We start from the raw sequence: 14,515 nt of genomic DNA on the forward strand, positions 1-14,515 counted from the left end.
TACGTAATCGCACTCGGATCGTAATCGAGTTATTATTGCTTGTTTTTTTTTTACTCATTTTTTTTCGTTTCGCGAGTCAATCAGTGACGCGTGGTCATTTATCGTAATTTATTACTGGCGTGCTCGCTGATGAGACGTACGTGTAAGTGCTTATGCTATTTAGCGCTCGCATTGATGTATTGAATGTAATATGTATGTAGGTTCGTTTTTTTTTGTTTTTGTTTTAATGAAGGGAGCTTTCGTGTGAGCGCTGATGTGTGTGTGTGTGTACACGATTAGATTTAAACGGGTAATATGACACGGACTTTTTAACGCAGAACTATGTACATATGAATGTATGTATGTTTGTGAAAATTTTGAAAATCAAGTGTTGTGGCATTTTGTGACAAAAATAATTAGTGGTCTGGTGACTTTGTAGTCGTGTGGATAGGGGAGAGGTTCGAAAAACAATAAAAAAGTTTATATTCTACAAATATTATTATTATTTTTTTGGATTTTGTAAGCTTTTGCCCCGGGCGCAACTTTTTCTTCGCAAAATTCTGCTCACGAAAGACAATGGGTAGATTAGTTGTTTTCAGTACCTTCTCTTTGTTCTAAATTCGAATATTATGAATTTGTACGATTCGAAATATTGATATTATGTATTTTTATATGCACCCTTTAAAAATAACATCGTATTTCCATTCGTATAATATATGTATAATGTAACTTTATTTTAGACAGTATTCAAGTACACTGAATTTTAATTCGGCTTAACTTAACTTATAAAACTTAAATACAAATAAATAAGGTTAAAAAAATATAGACAAAAATAAAAATTGTCACATAAAAACAAGCATGGTAAAAGTACCTAATAGATATCACAAAAAAATAATTTCAGTAGAAAAAATACAAGCATTGCTAAAAAAAAAAATACCGACTTGAATGTGTAAATTATTTTTATGTGAATATGGTCAAAAATAAAGTTCAATTAATTAACACTTTTTTTCATTTTAAGTAGTTTTTTCATATACAGAAGGACTTGGCAATTGAGTTTTTTGTATTAATACAGATGTAGGCATTGGGTGGGTGATGTTCAAATAACAACAGACCGCTCCTTTAGTGTTCAAAGCAACAGAGGAAAAAAGCATGGTTTTTCTAAGAAATTGACAACAGTGAACCATTTTTTTGTGAAAATCATCATCCGCACGCCGACCTGTACTAATGTAACATGACGATGTACGTATGTCATAAATAAATTATATAAACTTGTTTCATTATGTACATAAATAATATACCTAGCTCTGACTGGAAAGGTTAAACTCAACATAAAACTTTACCAATAAAAAGTATGATAGATATCCACGTATACACGTAGAACATCAATCAAAATTACATAAGAGTGCTTTATTAATAAATTTGGATAATGTCATTTCATAAAATCAACATTAAAATGTGTCTCACGAAATCGGACAATTTATTTAACATTTTTATGTGTATCTAAAACGAAACGGAAATACCAGCTTTAGCCTCGCACGTATTGACTTTAACCATTCACCCGACATATGCATCTACATATGTAGTATATATGTAGATCAAGCATGACCGCATACAAATTGATGAACGAAGTCGTGCCCCCCTCGTAAATGTTGAGCATCGCTGCAGTCGGTCTCGAACACGAAAGGGCACAAGTCCTATTATTTTTTCCTCACGAATCTAACGTCCGCGTTGTGAACACGGACACGGACGAGGATGTCTTCGTCGAGTATCCGCAGCCGACATCATCGTATGTACACACCATACAAATAGCCAGCACCCATTTTTCTATCCCTTTTTTTTATTTTCCCCGCAAGTGTATGTGTGAACGCGCACTCGGTAGCGAATAGAGATATGTCGGGTTCTTTTCCGTGCCCTGCGGTACGTATCCCATCACACGCTCCGTTGCCCTAATAACCTTATTGTTGGGACTTGTAATGTCTGGGGCCTAGCGAGGCCCCACTTTGTCTGACGGAGCGTGCACCTATCACACCGCTAATTATTCACGGCGAACGCGTATCGCCGAAACGCGCGTCGGTTAATTAATTACACGCGTAATAGTCGAAAGAGTCCGTCGAATTCTTATTTGCATGTATGTGTGTGTGCGTGCGTGCGTGCGTGTTTGAATAAAAATGAAAAAAGATTGTCAATTAAATAAGTCATTAATAATAGCTTGTATAATTTTACGATATATAGCAACGGAGACCTTTCCTCGCCATTGTTGGCTGTAAAATATGTGTTGTGGTTTGAAAAACGGCATTGGAAATATTCAATTTATACCGTTTTATGTGTCGCCTTGTATAAATAATAAATGGTGTATGTAACCTTTCGACTGTCGCTTTTCAAACTTTTTCTTGACGATTTTATTTAACTTTTGCGATTATTTTATTCTTTCACTGGCTGTTACTTTGCAACGGAATGGAAATTTTGGTGTGTGTTTGATTTTATTGTATAAAATTAGTTTCATATTTGTTTGCAGTTTGTATTATATATACATCATGGTTTTTTTCAGGGGCGGGAGGGGCTAAAGCACATAGCTGCCTCCCCCCTTCCTTACCAAGGGTGTTTTTCTAAACAAAGAAATGGAACGTTTTATACGCTTATTTTTCGTTTCCAGACTTCGTGGAAAATTAGTTTATATATATTTTTCATTTAAAAATTCGTAAATTTTATTTTATGTTTTTTTTTATATGTAATATTTTATAATTTAGGGGGCCTGGCGCCGCCATAACCCCCCCCCCCCTGACTTAGGCCGTGGATCACATACACATGTATATAAAGGCTGTCATTTGTGAATGTGATGTGTGATGTTAAAATGGTTGATGGTATGCAGGATTACATCTGGTCATAAAATTACCTTTCAATATTTCATATTAAATATAAAACATTATGTCCTTTTAAGTTTTTATCTAATTTATTTTATCTATTGGTTTATTAAGAACGGGTAATATAATAATTTTCAGATACATGATAAGATTGCTATATGATTTTTTACTGGCTTTTTATTAGCTTCACTAGTTAGTTCCATGAAATTCCTGATTTTGAACCACTTCTCTTTAGATATTTTACTGACATACGGGGGGGTTAGCTAACATTGAAGTAAGCTAATGTCTTCGACATGAAGCTAGACAAGTTTAATGTTTAACGACCTAATTACAAAATTACAGTAGAAATGCTAGAAACACGGCTTTCTACCGCCCCTTCACAACTCAATTAAACAGCGGCAAAAATTACCCTTTTCACTCGTATTTATTCAGTGTAAAATGAATAAATACGAGTGACGCTAAATAAATATGCGTCGCTAAAATTTTGAGAAGCACTCGTTGGTGCAGATTCTATTGTGACCAAAGAAACAAACAACAATGAGATATTAAATAAATTTTGAAATAGAAAAATAAATAAACGAATAAATGTCACTATGATTTTCCGTGAAATTAATACACAATTCACTACGATAATAATCGAATTAAAATAAAATAAATAGAAAAAAACTTGAATTTGAATACAAATGTGTTAGTTTGAAGACCCAATGCTCTTGAAAATCGTGCGACGTGTCTACCTACTCACTACGCGAGAAAGTTAAAATTATTCATGAGTTTTTCACTCGAGGCTACAAGATAGAAAACCGGTTAACCGGCGGTATGACCGCAGTTTTATAACCGATTGAGATATCACATTTTAAAGTCCCATAATAGTTTTCCTTGTATATATGTTTATTTTATAACACGCACACGTACACAAAGTAATAAACACACACGCGATCAATGAAAACTTCGCACACAAAAATTTCATTTTTAATTAATCGAATGGAAATTTATACTCGATGCGAACTATGGCCTCCGTGGCTTTTTCGCTCTCGACATTTCTGTATTTTGCGATAATTGCGTTTTGAAATTGCGATATGACACAACAGATCGTTAGCATCGTGACCTTTCGTCAGTGCGTAATCTATACGACGTTTTTGCAGCTTTGGCGAATTAATTCAATTTTTTTAACGTTTAATATACTTTAAAATCAGTATTTATGTAATATACATACATATAATCGAAGACGCGCTCACAGGAATGCTATAAACGTTCTCTATTGAGTACAATTATCGCTTTTTTATTATAAAAATATTTTTGCAATGTCTGCCGTTTTTAAAATTGGCACAATAGACAGATTGGTTTATTAGCACGCGTAATATTTCGATGCCAGTGCTGAATTTTCGATTCATTTAATGATTCGAAATTTATATATTTTTATCATATGTATTTATTACATCACATTATTTATGTTTCATTATTAAAATTTTTATGAAATTTTTTATTGAAATATTTATGGTTTTATAATAATTCTGAAATTTTATGTCAATATTAAATTTAATGTTTATACATTGCCCTTTTCCGTCACCGTATAATAATTATGAAAGTACATTTTTCATAAGGAGTTTTCCTTTGTCTGAAAATAACAAGTTGTTTTGGAATGTTCTTTTTTCCAATTCTCTTCGTTTTAGCATCGACGTACTTATGTACTTATTTTTCATTATGGAACTCCCTTTTTTTTTCTTCTTATTCTGCTTCTGTTTACACAACAAGTAAAGAAGCACAGAAAAACCGTATATATAAAATATCTATTTTTTACTAATATACAATATTATTTTTTTTATTTCCGCGAATTAATTTGCTTATTATTATTTATGTTATGCGGTGAATATCTCACTCGTCATACTTCGGTACATATGTAGATACAGTATTCGTCTTGCGATGATATATAACAACACTTGTTTATTACGGTAGTTTATCATCGTATTGTCAAAAAGGCGAAATTCGTTCACCGTTTGATTTATTCGATAAGGCATATCGATTCGCCCTGAAAAGTCCACATTTTTTCATTCTCTCTATCTATCGGCACCGTTCGAACGTTGATAGATATTTGATCAATGGATTTCTTCCTCCTGCAGGAGATTCAGCCCAGTGAGTGAAAAAAATAATGATTGATTGCACGTTCGTATGCTCGCGCGCCAAATTTAATGAGCTTTTGATGAATGTAGTTTTGGCGAGAATGACGCTCGTATCACGCCCTCGAAACTTCGCCTCTGTGTTGGGAAAGTTGGTGCAAAGTTTCGCGATTCTCTAAACACTTAAGTTGTTTTTCTATAATAGCCTCCTGTGGACTTGTTGAGGAGCTTTAAGCTCGACGCGCATGCTGTCGTTAATGCGCGTTGCGTGTACAAAATTACTCGTGAAAGCTTTTCAGCGAGGCTGTGTATATTGTCTCTGGAGGAGATGCTTTCACACAATGAAAAGAAACATTGTCTCTTCACCGCTCTTTATCGCAAAGTACACTTGAAATCTATGCATGTGTGTTTGTATAACATAATCCCGAAAGTTTGTACTTATGTACATTCATATATGTAATATTCTGAGACAATTTATAGATTTTATAAATGTGAAATTTAGATAAAAACAATTTTATTTTGCATTTTGTTTTAGAAGGAAAGTATTTTTAGAAATATAGACGGTTCTTCGTCATTGTGTGATGTAATTTTATACGTATTTATATATATATATATATATGTACGTATGTATAATCAATCATCTGTATGCAGTCTACTATTATTAGAAGGTAATGTAATGTAATAAATCGTTAACATGTCTATAATGTTTACAATTTATTATTTATACCTATGTATATGTATATATGTAATTTGGTTTTATTTAACTTGATAATGTTGCAATCAATTTTTGACCCTCTTACTTTAACCAATTTTCTATGAGCAATATTTCCAATGAAAATACAAAATACTCGAAATTTGAGTTGACAAAAAATAATATACATATACCAATTCTTTGGATTCTTAGCGAGACCAATTGAAGTTATGTTGAAAAATGGTATCTATTTACTTAGTTAGCATGTTTATCAATCAACATTCAGTATTTAGATTATAGAGTATAAATATGTTGTGTTGGTAAAAGATGAAACATTTCAAACCATGCAAGCTAAAAAGTATTTTTATAGGACGCCATTTTTATCAAAAAAAGTTATACTCACTAAGATTCATTTATTTCAGCACGTAAACAGTATTACGAAAAGTATTCTTTGGTACTTTCTATATAAACCCATGCATATGTTCCGTAATGTGTACGAGGCGTATCCGTAACTACAGTAACCAACACGATCTATTCATATTATTCAGTAGTGCGTGCCGTAACGAAAGTCATTCTCATATGAATATTTTTGGAAACGTCATATTGTGACGATACGACGCAAGCAATATTGCGCCCTGTAATGTATGTATATGTACATATATGTATGCCGATTTTGCCTTGCACTCGTCCAAAAAAGTATGATCGTTCCGAAAACTGACGGTGTTGTATAGTATGAATAGTAGTAGTCTTTTTCGTGCAGTACTGGATAATTTAAATATACCTTAAAACGCAATACATATTTTATTTATATGCATATTTTTTCTATATAAACACAGAATAATTGATCATTAAAATATATTGGATGATATCATTCAAGTGCGAATCAATCGTACCGTAATGACTATTTTCGAATCGAAGTGCTAGAAGTGTGCTCGAAACATTTATTTGTACATAGTGCAGAGCTATAACTCAATTATCTCGCACTCCAAAATTTTACAATTGCAGCTGCAGAATCTTCACTCTATATTGACATTTCAATTCGTCGCAATGACATACACACTACCACAATGCCGAATAAGTTGATCCCTCAACATTTATATTGTAGGATGCAATCGAAACCGAGAAATAAACCCTTTCATTTGGCGATTCGACGTCGTTTCGTGTTTGTTACCCGTCCCTTCGAGTACGTAACTTTCGACCCTGGAACGTAAATCGAGAGGCTTTCGCCATGTCCATCAATATATCTGCTGTCGTTAACCTGCAACCGAGATCTCTCTTTGTCGGTTCGTCGAACGAGTATCACAATGGACTCGTCTTGTATAATTTATTACGCGAGTCCTACGCCAATTTCCGCTCGGGTGAAAAGATTCCCCCCCCCCCCTTTTCGCCTCCTGCAACTCCAGCGTTTCCCACCTTTATATCAACGCAGAAACTTCGGTAATATCTTTTTAACCCCAATGTTCCGTTCCATTCCACATAATTCTTTATTTATTCGATCCCTACCCGTTCCCTTTCGTCCCTTTACCCGCTGACGCCTTACTTCGCATTTGCGTTGCTTCTTTCTCCCCGCCTCCCCTTTTTCTTTTTTCTTCCAACTCCATTCCACCCTCGGGCGTTTTCGTTCCATTGTGGAGCTCAATGGTTCCAATACCGGGCTAAAGAAAAGCGAGTAAGTTTTCGGTCGTTGAATCTCTTTTATTTATTTATTCGTACTTTTTTCCCCGCGTCCTTCTTGTTGTTTTTCATCTTGTCGCGTTTTATTTATACGTTCGCTCATCTGGAAATATGCTTTGAAAAACATTACGATTTTTTACGTATATAAATACGTGTACGTATTACACTCCATAAATTGAAATTTGAAATACGCGTAACGTGATTTGAACGCACAAATTCTATGGGATTCGATTTAAAATTATTCCATTGCGAAAAGGTCTTATAGAGCGTTTCGAAATGTGTACTTTTTATTTTATATTACACGTAAACTGATAAATTGAATGTAATAAAAAAAAACAGATTGAGTGACAACTGTGGAAAAAGTTATTGCTTTGAGCTACGCATTTAATCAAAATGACTTTCATACTATGTACTACATTTATACGAGTACTAATTTATTTTATATCAGTGTCTATGTAGTAATTGCATAAATAGATAAACGCATCAACATTGTCGTGATAATGCAAATACGTCAAAACTCTTTCACTCAAATTCTTCAAACCCCTTATCGTATAACTCAATATTGAATATTTGTATTGAAATTGAACTACGTCTATTTATGTTACATGTCAATTTTAAAATCGTAGTTTGTCTCTCACATACATATGTTACATTCAAAGTATAGTTTCAGTTGTAATATATTATATTTTGCCCAGTTGAAATGTAATTCACCAAATGAATCAACTTACGTGGGTTAGACGAAATATATTCCAACTAGTCAAATTATATAACTGTCACATATGTATATGTATGTATGTATGTATGTACACATCGTTGAATAGAATGACAATTTGTAACAATGATACATAGTTAGTCTGTTGACTCAGGCGAAAAGTGTATGAAATCATATTATACCTACATACATACATATACATATGTATCAATTCCCGCAAATGACACAGCGTTCAACCCACTTCAGCCCCTATAATTTTACTTGTGCATTCTTATTACGACCAACCGGACCAACCCTATACATAAATCGAGTAGGAGCTTATGCACATAAACATTTGTACACTCGCTGTGTAATATGATGCAAGTTTTTTAACCGTGAAAAAAACGGGCTTTTTTATCGAGATCACTACACACACAAGCCGCGTGAAAATTAATATTTTTACGGAGGGAGCGCGCTTTTCACGCCTCAAAGGGAGGGGTGTCAAGCGGCCAGGGACGTGCGACGATATAAATTCCTCTGGTAGCGACGAGGCACCATGGGATGGGGCGGCTCGTGTGAATTTGGTTCGGCGGGCACATCCCGGCTCGCGGGCTACAATCACACGCCGCGCCGCACGAGGACGAGGCAAGGGGGAGAGGGGGTTGTATCACACCATTCCCGACCCACCCACCCACCTAACCACCCACCCGTCCACCCGCTTCGTTCGCCTCGTAAAGCTGTTTTGCCACCCGGTCGTATTGATCCGTGTGGGGGCTCCTCTCGTCTTCCCGGATCCCCCTCTGCGTTGTCTCTGCCTTTCCTTGTCACCCGTGGGGATCTGTGGAGTTTCCCTCTCGTTCGCACCACCCTCTAGCATCCCTCGTACAACGTGCTCTCGCCCCCATTCCCGTTTTCTCTCCCTCGCCACGCTGCCGCCCTCCATTCACTCCTCTTCGCCTCTTCCACGCGCTCACGACTCCTACTCGGCACAAACCGTTTATAGAAAGACTTCACATGTATCATTGCATACGTGTTCTAATCCGTCGATTTAATTTATGTACCATTTGGGATTTGATGAAAGCTAGACTGATTCGTGTCCGAATTGGAGTGGGTGCGAAACGCACATATTGAAGCGGATTTATTATGCATGCATTCAATTTATGTCCCATTGACGTCGACGTTGAATCGTACAAATTATGTAAAGGATTTGTTTGGAATGATTTTTATTAATGCGTATGTTATTTTGCGCATGTTTTTGGACGCTAAATTTCGCATATTTGTTTTTATGCAATGTAATACGCATATTAATGTTGTTAATGCAGCTAAGGACTGTTGTTAGATTCATGTTGAAATATAATATTGCTTTTATGTGGGTCGATCGGAGGCAGAAATGCTTCGTTTTATTTTTATGCATCTTCAGAGGGAATATGAAAGCCTTTCAAATCGGATTAAATATTAATACAATTTTTTCATTCAATATCCAATGATGAATTTTTGCGCTCTGAAATATTAAATTCCCGTTTTTTCATTAAATTTTATTTAAAAACCCGTAATTTAATTTACTTTCATTCGCTATCGTAATTTTTATAATTTAATACAAGTGACCTAGTTTCAAAGAGCGTGAATTTAATAATAAAAATTAATTAATAATTTTTTTTGTTTTCAAGCCGAATAATTATTTTTAATAAAAGCATGTTAAATATAGAGTATCGTAGACACAATTCATAGCTTAAATTGGACGATCTAATTTATATATGTAAATAACTATCCAATGAATCATTTAGTATGTGTTGACAACGTTCAGACAATTTGCTAATTATGGGGCGATTAAGGATCGGATTTATTGAACACCCTGTGGCGAGCTTTCGCACTACCTGCGGATGAGGGGTTTATTAATCGCCTGGAAATTATTGCTCTCTCTTTCGCCGTATTGTTTCGACGTATCCTTTTGTCCTTTTCATCAGTTGCGCTCCCTTATTATACCTTAACCGGCATATACATATATAAAAGTGTACATACACACTAAAAATGTTTTGTTTTTCGTCTCGGACAACCTTTGCGCCGAACAAGATTTTCCCCGCATCAAATTACACGAGATTCGCTTTTTATTTTATTGCTATTTCGGTTTTATGTGCGTATGTACATATGCAAGGCAATGACCACGAGTATCGATTACGATCTTGTTTTAATTTCCTTAAAATTATTATCATCGTATTTTATATTCGACCGTGCTTGTTTTACAACGCAAGGTACATATGTATGTACCCATCTCATTGTTTTTATTATTAATTCGTTTTTATTGTTTCAGGTACGTTACAAAGGACAGACTGTTTATCTTATCAATGGCGAAAGGTAAATACGAGTAACACACACGTAACACAATCAACACGTCGTAAACGAGAAATTCGAAATAAAAACACATTCTTCACTGTAGGTAGACGCATTTGACATAAATCTAATTTTATTACTTGTTTTGAAATTTATCACTAGTCATGAAAGTCTTATCTTGAATTTTTTTTAGTATATCTATACATATTATAAATGGAATTATCTTTTAGATAATTTGTGTTAGTACATCATTATATAGGTAGATAGTGTGTACCTATTTATGTAATATCGTGTTTCATTATTTTATATGAATTTTGTAACTGAAATAATTCAAACATTCAAAATAATTTGTAGATATAATTTATGTACATATACATACATAACGTCCTTATATATCATATCGTTTATTCCACAATAATACAGTTTTATCATGTATAAATAGACTAAAATGTTTATGAGTCTTAAGAATTTTAATATTCAATTAAATTTCACGAAAGTATCAATAAACTTTGAAATTTAGAGGCACATTAACTTTTACTATATCTCGATGCTTTTACTCTCATCACTTACATACATTAAAATTGCGTTTTTATTACGTACAATGTGTGGGAAATTTATTCGCGCTTGCGACTTTTACCACACTTCCCCTCTTTACTTTATTATCGTAATAGATATCAAGCAGCTTTGACTACGGCTCTCTGTCTCGACTGTGGAACTAATTATAATTAAACAGGGCATAGGGTGCGGAATACTACAGTATTACACCTCGTTCACCAAGCCTCGACATATACGATTAGCGATGCTTTAGCGCGTTATCTTGATAAGCAAAAGTAGTTTAGTATGTACTGGAATCGGGACAGGTGTCGAGACCTATTAAGTAAATATCGATTCGTTGTTTTTTTTTATCTAATCGTTAGCTATGTGATTCTCAGTTATCGTGCTCGTATAATCATCAATTTAAGGTTCAAAGATGCGATATTTTTGCAAGTGATGTAGTGTTTCCAAGGAAATATGATTCAATTCAAGCAAATCCTTGCAAAGGCTTAGTTTATTTTGAATACATTTGAACGTGTTTGTGAAATATTTATATGCCTATGTCTCCATGAATATAAAACGGAACGTTTGTTTGTTTAATTAGTTATTAGAATGTACATTTTTTTAAACAATTAAATTTTCCTATACTAAGTCGGGCCATTTCGGTGGTTTAGAAAAATTATCAGGACCGAAGTGGATTCGCCCGGTTTGTTTAAATATAAAACTACTTAGACCTGGCTTATGTAGGATTTCTTCCCAAGTTCCTGTTTTACAAATTTTCATATATTTTTTAGGAATAAGTATTCATTGTTTTCTATGTACGTATGTACATTTTCTTTGTGTGCATCATTGGAATAAACACAAGTAATTTTGTCATTTACGAGATGTCATCCAAAATTCCATTAATTACAAGCTTATTTAGTTTCACTAGATGTTTGTGAATTTGCCAATTTTGTGAGCTGATTTTTTTTTAATAAGTTCAACGCAATGGAGTGAACTCATTGTATGTATGTAAGTCACCAAATCAACTATGTAATTATTATTTATATAATGCGTAATATTTTTGTTGTTTTATTCTTTATTTATTATTTTTAACTATAATGCCATTACGGATCGCCCCCGAGCGACACATATGGTATTAAACTTGTACATATATAAATTTATAGAGAAATAGGGGTGACACAGTGGTTTTGCCAATTTGATGAGGAACCGTTTCAACAATGAAATCAAATAAATTGGCAAACTCTGATAGGAAACGATTGACTCGAATTCAAAAATATCCAAGTCTGACCAGCAATACTACAGAAATACTTCTGAATAAATTCTTTTCAATCGAGGTTAACCCGCAAAGCAAACATCGATCTATGTACATATACTGTTGGCTAATTCATTAGTATTATTGCTAAGATTTAATACACAATTTCAGATCTATACATATTTTCATGTTGCAGTTTCGTCATATGTATCTTCACTTATATATGTACATACATAGTTATTTGTCAAAACGCCCCCTAATTGAATGTGTCATTCAATTAGGGGGCGCCCAATAACTCCTTCATTACCCAGTAATAGCTCGCCATTCAAGGATTAACAGACATCTCCCCCTAATTGATTCGTTTAGCTGAGGTTTAACCGTACCATTATGAGGTGAATTAACCAGTCGGGAGATTTGGTCAATAATTTTCGAAAATTCCGGCCTTCTCTATGAAGGATGACCATCGGCGAGGCGGTCGCCATAAAATGCATGCAGCATCACGACGCATCTGAATCGAATTGCATACACGTCGAGGCGAAACGTCGCGTCGCGTTCGTTGGCGGTTGGCGAGCCTGACCAGGGGCGCTCAACCGTCGGCTGTCGGGTGTAAAGTTTTTAATGCTTGCATAATGCGGCGGCGATAAAGGCCGACATGCGCCGTTGGCTTGTTCGCCCGGCGGGACGCATAATGGCCGCACATGCACATGCACCCGCCTCCCCCTGCCACCCACCGACCCGACCCGCCCGCATATAATGTGTGTACGTAGCACTTTGTGAGAACACTACCTGTGCCGTCTCTCTTCGTGTGTATGTATTTGTGCCTGCCCTGCGTGTGGCTGCTATCCTTCTCTCGTGTGTAGGAGCACTTGTACGGAATGCGCGGCCGAGATTCCGACGACAGCTGTTCCAAAACAGGTGGACAGCGAGCACAGCTTTGAATATTTGAATATTGTTTATTTACAGTTCTCGTCGTAGAAGTTGGTGGCGTTGAATTCAGTTCCGGGCTTAATGATTAGATGCGGTTTATGTATGTATGATCTTTCAACTCTAATTTGCCAACTCGACTACATATACATATTTGGCCTCAGCTTTGGGTGCCCGAGGGGCTGAGAGAATTTCGCTCCAGAACTGTGTTTCTGCCAACTCTGCAACCAGAAACAATGTGCTCGAAGACTCGCCCCTTTCAAAAGCTGAACATGTTGTCTGAGCATCTTGATATTTTCACTGCATCATACTGTTCTGTTAGGCAGCAACTTTTACACTATTTAAAAAAATATATCATATATACATATAATATCGATATTCTGTCTGAGATAACGCTCGCCGTACTATAATATTTGTTTCGATTCGACATACATATGTATGTATTTACGTTAAAGCTAAACCACTGCCAAAACGTATATACGAATACAATAACAAAAGAAAAAAAACTTATATATACTATTTGCTACCAATGTTTCCTCTTGGCAGAGAATTTACCGCCATCTTTTGAAAATTCATTTAATTAGTTAATTTTTCTATTGGTGTTTTATATTATTCACGTGTAGGTAGGTATGTAGGTAGTTTTTATTTTTTTTTTTTCATATTAAATAATTAAATATAAATATTAAATGAAATATATTTAAAAGGTATTTGAAAAAAATTCGACCGCGTGAGGATCGAACACATGATAGTTGACACATTTCTTTTAATTTTTTTTATTTAATAACTTAATATGCCAACACCCATGCCATGACATGTCATCGGGTACAAAATTAGTTATTATGTATTTTTGTAAATTTGCCTGGAAGTCGCATTGGGTTTGCCCGCTTAGTTTTCCTTGCATAATTTTAAAATAAAAATAATAAATTTCATACACAAGTATGTATCAAAAAGTTGAATTTTGTATGTATGTATTGACAATTTGATTATATGGACAAATTATTAAATAATTTATTTTTAGTTATATGAGGTTTTTCAGTCGTTTAATCTTTTCAAAAACGTTATTTAATGAATAGGTATTTTGTCACAATTAGGTACGTTTGTTTTAAACCCTTATCAGGATTCAACTAGACATAAGCCCTATAAAAAATAAATTGAATAGTACCTTAACTTATAAATAGTTATGTTAACAAGTTAACGTACTTTTCAATTTAGTTTTAAATGGAGTATATCTAGTTAAATTCTGCTAGAAAGGATAGTTTGATGGTCTGATTTGTAAAGCCTTCACTAAGATATGCACCCAAGTTAATTTGTTTTTAGCTATTTTTAGTACAATGTAAAAAGACATACATACAGACAACATACATATAAATGCAAAGTATGAGTGTGTTTGGAGGCAGTACATAAGTTCTAAATAATTAACATTTACATTAATCTCGACATTTTTAGTAATTGCTATCAAATCAA

At 34.5% G+C, this 14,515-nt stretch overlaps 1 protein-coding gene across 1 annotated transcript in view; it reads left to right on the forward strand.

Moving 5' to 3' along the window:
- LOC143920374 (uncharacterized) overlaps positions 1-14,515 on the forward strand; it is a 219,012-nt gene that overhangs the window by 129,982 nt on the left and 74,515 nt on the right. The window lies entirely within an intron of this gene.

The sequence above is a fragment of the Arctopsyche grandis genome, chromosome 12 (genome assembly GCF_051622035.1).
Source record: "Arctopsyche grandis isolate Sample6627 chromosome 12, ASM5162203v2, whole genome shotgun sequence".
Lineage (NCBI taxonomy): Eukaryota > Metazoa > Arthropoda > Insecta > Trichoptera > Hydropsychidae > Arctopsyche > Arctopsyche grandis.